The sequence below is a fragment of the Trachurus trachurus genome, assembly GCF_905171665.1.
Source record: "Trachurus trachurus genome assembly, chromosome: 10".
NCBI classification, from domain to species: Eukaryota; Metazoa; Chordata; class Actinopteri; order Carangiformes; family Carangidae; genus Trachurus; species Trachurus trachurus.
In genome coordinates this window covers 27,148,528-27,155,604 of record NC_139894.1, presented here as the reverse complement: position 1 = coordinate 27,155,604, position 7,077 = coordinate 27,148,528, and positions in this window count along the sequence as shown.

Genomic DNA, 7,077 nt, shown 5'->3' with positions numbered 1-7,077 from the left:
GATTTTCACACCATTTATCTGTCCGTTATGAAAACCAAAACCTGAGCTCACTATTTAGTGGCCAGTGTTACCACTTTACAATAAGATGTATAAATTAGCAGTGCAGATAAATGTGGAATCACAATTTGGCATGATGATGTAGCTATAAGGTTTTCACAGACGTATTAATGAACAAATTGTAAACCATTAACAAATCCTTTAAAATGGTAGACATATCATAAAATAATAAGGAACAAACCAATATGAACTCTTTGACATTATGACATTAACATTATGTAGCCATCGTGTGTATAAGAACAAGAAAAGACTATTCTGAGTCAAGCTGGAGATTTGGTAGCTTGTAATATTCTCTTTCTCTCTGTGAAGCCAGTTTTAGCTCCATGGTCAGACTGGCAAACAAATTCAGTTTTAGGCTTTTCTGCTGTGACTGCAGCTGCACATCTGACACTGATGAACATCGACTGTGGAACGCTGTCTGGTCCAAAATCCAGCATTTGGCTCTGTTTCCGTCAAGTGTTTTATACACAATTCATGATAGTATTTTGAACAGGCTGTCTACGTGGGTAATTTTGAATTGGCTATACTGGTTAAAGCAGAAGTAAGCGGAATGTTTGTGTTAATATAAGTCTTAAATAGTTATATCTTCCGACAGCAATCACTTATATAGAGTGTTTGGTCTGAAACACGGGTCTGTCAGTCACTCTGCTCTGCTGTAAGCCGAGGAGAAAACTTTCCTTGTATCCTACAACCTTTATCCAATGAGGAGAGAGAACGGCATAAAGGGGCGGTCCTCTCTGTGTGTGCAGCCAAGGGATGCGCGTGAATGTGGTGACGTAGGAACGAGGGCGGGGACTGCTAACTCCATCGGCTGACAAGAAGTTAGCCAAAACGACCGGATCGCTTACTTCTGCTTTAAATCAGTATTGCTTCCTATCCACAAAGTATAGGAAAGTTGAGAATGTCAGCCATCAAGAGGAAAATTTCTCTTTATGGCTCTGTTTCCCCCGGGAAAATGATTGAGTGGTTTAAACCCAAATTTTAACACCCAAAGACATTTAAAGTGTAGTTTTTGTCATTTTAGGCAAAACTGACATTGTGACAGGGGCCTTTAAAGTTCCAAACTGTAGGAATAAAGAAAGTCATTAGTGTAGTCAGTAATTGATTTATTGTACCGTAAGGTGAAAAAACAGCGAACAGAGTTCTTCAGCCTTTTTTTTGAAGGTATGGCTCCTCTCACCTAGCCTGATATTTTCACAAAAATAATAATCAATCCTATTTTCAAACCTTTTGAAATACTTTCACAATGTGAGTTATATTTTGTTTCTATATCAAAAAACTGGCAGCACTTTCCTTCCATACATACACGGTTTTTGTTTGTTTTTTTAGAAAAGAGGGGGGAAAAAGGCGCTATTTGACCAAACATTAAGTCCGTTGGCGTTGTCTCAGGTTGATTGAACACAGTCAACAGGTGAGCTGCTGGAGTTCAGGTAGGTGGACATAAATGCAAATGGTGCTGGTAAGGTGGTTTCGTAGTGGGTTTTTTTTTTTTTTTTTTTTTTTACGATAAACGTGTGTGTGTGTGTGTGTGTGTGTGTGTGTGTGTGTGTGTGTGTGTGTGTGTGTGTGTGTGTGTGTGTGTGTGTGTGTGTGTGTGTGTGTGTGTGTGTGTGTGTGTGTGTGTGTGTGTGAATCATGGCTCTATGGTGAATGCATTTTCATCCAGGCTGCGCACGCAGATATGTAAAGACACGATGCAGCAGCAGCTGGCAAAATCTGTACGGGTCCACTGGTCAACCTTACATAGAAGATAGTTGTTTGCTGCTGTAATTGGTTAAAATCTCATTTACAGAACTTTTTTTTTTTTTTTTTTTTTTTTTTTTAACTTAGCTAATTAGTATCAGCAATTAAGGCCTCAACAAAGATATTTGATTGTATCAGACCTCATGTTTACACAATGAAATCAACCATAGCAGTAGTTTTTCCTATTAAGGAAAGCAGCTAATGGACTATAGTGAGAGGAGAGCATTAAACCTTCTGTAGGCTACTGGAGAGGCGGTATGACACTCATCCGGTAATTGAGCTGATCTTGCTGTTCATAATACTTTACCATCACACAGCAGCAGCATGATAAGTGGTGGGTAACTATGAGTTAGTCTCACTCCAGGTAAGTGGGAAAAAAATAGCCCAGTCCCCCCCAAACCAAACTATCCCTTTAAATTAGGACAAGCACCTAAACTTAGAGGGGACAAAACAGGCTTTTGGGACGTCAGGGTTAAAGTGTACTCACTTATTCTGTTATGGTCACTTTGTTGATTTGACTGAAGATATAAGACTAAGGGATGGTTTACCTTTCATGTGACTGATGCATTGCACTTCAAAATGGAGATGGAGTCAGTGGCCAACCGACCCACCCAGACAGAAACCTCTGACAGAGCTAGTATTGTAGATGGAGGGAAATGTGCCATCTGTAAATCACAGTGCACTCAAGTGTTGTCGACTACTTGTGTGTAATGGGTGGGCAGGCTTACTGGAGTAGATGAGAGGGCGCTAGGGCACTGCAGAGCATAAATGACTCCCAATCACTCAGCTTCACAAGAGGATAATGGTTCAGAACGATGCTTCCTTTGCATTTGGATGGAAGGACTTCATTCTCCATAGCCACAAAATAAAAACACTTCATAACAAATAAGAAATTGAGCCGGTGTTTCCTGAATGCTCCTCTGATGATATCATGCTCTCTGAGGACTCTTCAGCCTTTCAGACAGTCGACAATTTTGGAACATGAGTTCCAGGGAAACACAGTTCATTTTGTCACAGGTTATAGCCTCTGTGTCAAGACCGTCCTTGTTATACTCACGGGTTCTTATTCTTCCACAATATCTTAATAATAAAGGCAGGAAGAGGGGCAGCAGTGATGTGGGCTGAGAGGTGTGAACTGGCCCCCCAAAGGAAAAGATTTATGTCAATATCCTTTTCATCTGAACACACATGTGTGGAGTTTGATGTTATTTTTATAGACTTTATAGATGTAAGTGAAGGTGTTTTTCTTTGTCTCTTGAATCCTGAGGGAAGATGCTCCTTTTGGCTCCACCTCCGTCTCTGCTGGGAGGTCAGAGGTCATGGTCAGCCACACAACAGCATCACTTTCATCCAGATGGAGGACGGTCTTCCTGCTCATGTTTTACCTATCAGTGCTGAGTGTGCAGCCTCGCTGGATGAATGTGAGTCAAAGCTTAACATGAGGCAAATGGATGAATTCTCAATTTGGAGATTTGGTTCAATGAATATTCATTTCAGGGACAGAGATCAACTCACAGGTTGAGTGAAACTGTACTGGTAGAGTAAAATGTTCAATGAGAGTATTGTTGTTAACATCATTATTATAATCATCCCATACACTTTCGTTACTGTCAAGCTTTCTGGTTTTGAATGACATGTAAACGGCTTTACTGGCAGATTTACTTTTGAAATTCTTGGTGATTTTTGAAACAATGAGTCTTTGGCATGAGACAAAAGCAGGCCTGTCATTTCTTTTCTTTGCTGACATTTATTAACAGTAGCTCACTCACTAACTAAGCTGCCGTTAGTTCAGTGCCAGCTAAGATGGTAAGAGTCAGGGTGAGTCATAGACTGTGAACTGTGATAACTGTGATAAGATATTTACAGCACATTGCCAAAAATATTGCACCATATCTCTCAGAAAAATTCTGCAACCACAATAATTGTATTCCAAGCATGTGATGCTCCTTTTTGTATTTTAACTCACCTGTGAGTTAATATATAGAAATCACACTTGCAGCCACTTTAAATGTAGGAATATTAACTGAACCTTTGAGTTGTGTGTTTGTGTGAACCACACTGAACACAGAGAAAAGAAAGAAGAGGAAAGATTTATGTAAGGATTTGAGAAACAAAAGTAATGTAACAAATCTATAAGAAAATATTTGTAGTTCAACAATTTTCTTGGAGTGGTGCATCATTTTGAAAACTAGTATAAAGATCATGTTAACACCTGAAGTAAAAGTCTGCAGCAGTGTTTAGGTAGGAGGTACGTGTCAAAGTAACATCCACAAAACCCAAGGTTTCCCAGCAGAACATTGCCCAAAGCATCACACTGCCTCTGCCGGCTCGCCTCCTTCCCATAATGCATCCTGGTGCCATCTCCTCCCCAGGCACCAGTTACAGCATCTGTTCATAGGTTCAAAGTTAGATCTGTCAAATAAGTGAATTAAAACAGGTGCACCACAAGAAGACACACTAATAAAGGTATCAGTTGTTACTAAATATTTCCACCCAGTCCCAGTCTTCCACTAACTATCAGGTGAAACTGTCACGTAGCTGCAGCTGAACCCAATGACAAAGCTAAAGTTAGATCGCTAATATATGAGGTGTTTCAGGTGAGGAATAGATGGGGCCATATGGATGATACATCTCACTTCAAGCTTGAAGCTGTGTAGTGTAAATTAGTAACATTTTAAATTACACTGTAAAAAGTAACACATCAAATTATGTTATGCCAGTAACATTTCACTTACTCAAAAACATCAAAGCTATTTTGCCAGATACTAGATACTTTATATCCACCGAGTTGCCTGGCCCAGGTCTGGCCCACACTGAGCATGACTATCATGCTGCTTTCATATCTCCGCCAGCATCAGCAAAGCATCAACCCTGACTGGGCCAGATTTGGACCAACCACCCAAATATCTGTAGTTCCACGTGCATAGTGAGATGTGAAACAGATGTGTTTTGTGGGTCTAAAGCTGAAATATTGGAAGATATGCTAGACGTTTTGTGATATTATTTGCCATTCGAATGTGATTTCTTTCCTCATTCATGTTATAGTTACATTTGTAAGTTGACAAATGTGAAAGTAAAGTCCACGACTTGGTTGGAAATTTCAAGACGATACAACTGTCGGGTTCCTCTCCGAGCCTCTTCCAATTCCATTTTTCGGCTGCTCCGCCATTGCGACAAGCTGATAGCAACGCGGGTGGGGGGAGGGGGGTGCGTGCCTCCAGCGATTGGCTGCTCCTCCAGCTCCCTCCACCTGACTGGTGGAACAGCACCGGGAGCGCTGGATTTTAGCAAATACGATTACAGGCTGTAGGTGGAGCCAGAGGAGTTGGATTTGGTCCTAAATAACCCATTTCATGTCCGACTATCAGAATATAGTGACAGTTCCAGCAAATATGACTGAATAGAACTGATTGTTACCAACTGAAGCTTTAAGTAGGTTAAAAAGATGAACAATGTATACATGTTTTGCCTTTGTTAGCATCTTTTACAACCAGGTGTTGTCTTTCTGGTGCTGCTGTTCTATTTTAAAAGCTTTTCATTTTCCCCATTTTCTCATTTTCCAACTGTAATTTGTGCACGGTTAAGCTGAAATGCATGTTCATGAAATTAATTACCGTTGAAGCAAATCAGTGACATAAGCTCTTCTCTCTGGTGTCTCATTTTCAGGCAGTCTGTGTGTCTCTCCCTCTGCATTTGTTTGGTGTAGAAGATGTCACATTGGGCTTCTTTTTTTTCTTTTTGGACGGTGTGATTTCCCGACAGCTTTCATGGTTCTGACTCATTAGCTCCCTGCACTGCCACAATGAGCCTCATCAATCGTAACCCCCAGCGCAAAAGAGCTGCTTTTTCCCTACCTGGCTATTATGTCTCTATTTGCTCTGTAATACAACCTATAAACAGCCGCGCTTTACTTGGTGAAGGGACATAAAAAATAAATAACACAGGGAAACCACTTTTAAAAAAAAAATTATTAGGTTAGTTATATCCTGATTTATGTCACACATGGCTTTATAAGAAAGGAAAACTATCTTGTATTTCATGTGGCACATGTTGCATTTCTGCACACACACCGTGTGCTGGAGATTTGATCATTGTAGCTCTACAAAAGTCCAACACATGAAAGAAAGAAATACCTGCTAACCAGTAGCCAGTCTCACATTACACTTTGAATGACCTGCTCCAACAAGACACACTTTTAATTGGCTGAAATAGCCTGCATCCAGACTGCATTGCAAGTGTTGCTCAATTCAGATTTTTTGCTCAGATCCGATTTTTTGTTTGGCTGTTCACATTAGCTTTTAAAATGTGGCCTATATCAGATTCCAGTGTGAACTGTTTGCGTTTCCAAACTGACCCACGGAAAAGTACAACCACCACAGAAATTGATCGTATGTGTCTGTGTCTGTATGTGCAATTAGTTCTTATAGTAATTTGATGCATATTTTGAAATAAAAGGTGATTAATATTAGTTTAAAGTTTAAGTTACCGTGGTACCTCTACATTTTCTCCTTTTGGAGTAAGTTTCTACGTCTGTTTACTGTTGAACAAAAGCCTGATAATGAGGCTTATTTGACTGCCAGTCTCAAAATCACTATCTGCAAAGTTAATGAGATCTGGCTGTAACTGCTCCACAGTCAAGACAGCAGTCTTTCATGTGTGCTGAGCTCCTGCTAACAAGCTCTGCTGCAGCAGCTGTAGGTGTGTGTGTCATCGGGCTGGGACTCTCGTCAGGCCCCACACGGATCCTACGGGAGGTAATGTAATGACCCACTGCTGCCGTAGCCCTCCACCCCTTACCACATACACACACACACATACACACACAGGAGCCATCACAGGGGCATGCTTCACCTCTTCCAACTTCCTTCTTCACACACGCACACAAGCTCACACTGATGAAAAACTAGGTTATCATAGCAGTTATTTCTGCTGCAGGGCATATAGCTTACAAAGCAAGAAGAACCTGTATCAAGGTACCTCAGGACAAACTGTAACACACACACACACACGCATGCACTCAAGCCACAAAAGAGTTCAATAAAATAAATTCAATCATAGATCTCCGACATGTGTTCTTTAGGCCACAAATGTGAACCCAGTAATACATCATGTAATGTAATTTAAACACAGGGCAGACAGGGAAAGGTCAACCCGGCATAATAAGGCCAACCAACGTGACTTTTCCTAAAACTGTATACTTCTGACATTTTGAGGCATTTTACTGCTGTTGAATGAATATTGTTACAACCTTTTTGTACAGTGTGCCTAAAGTGCTTC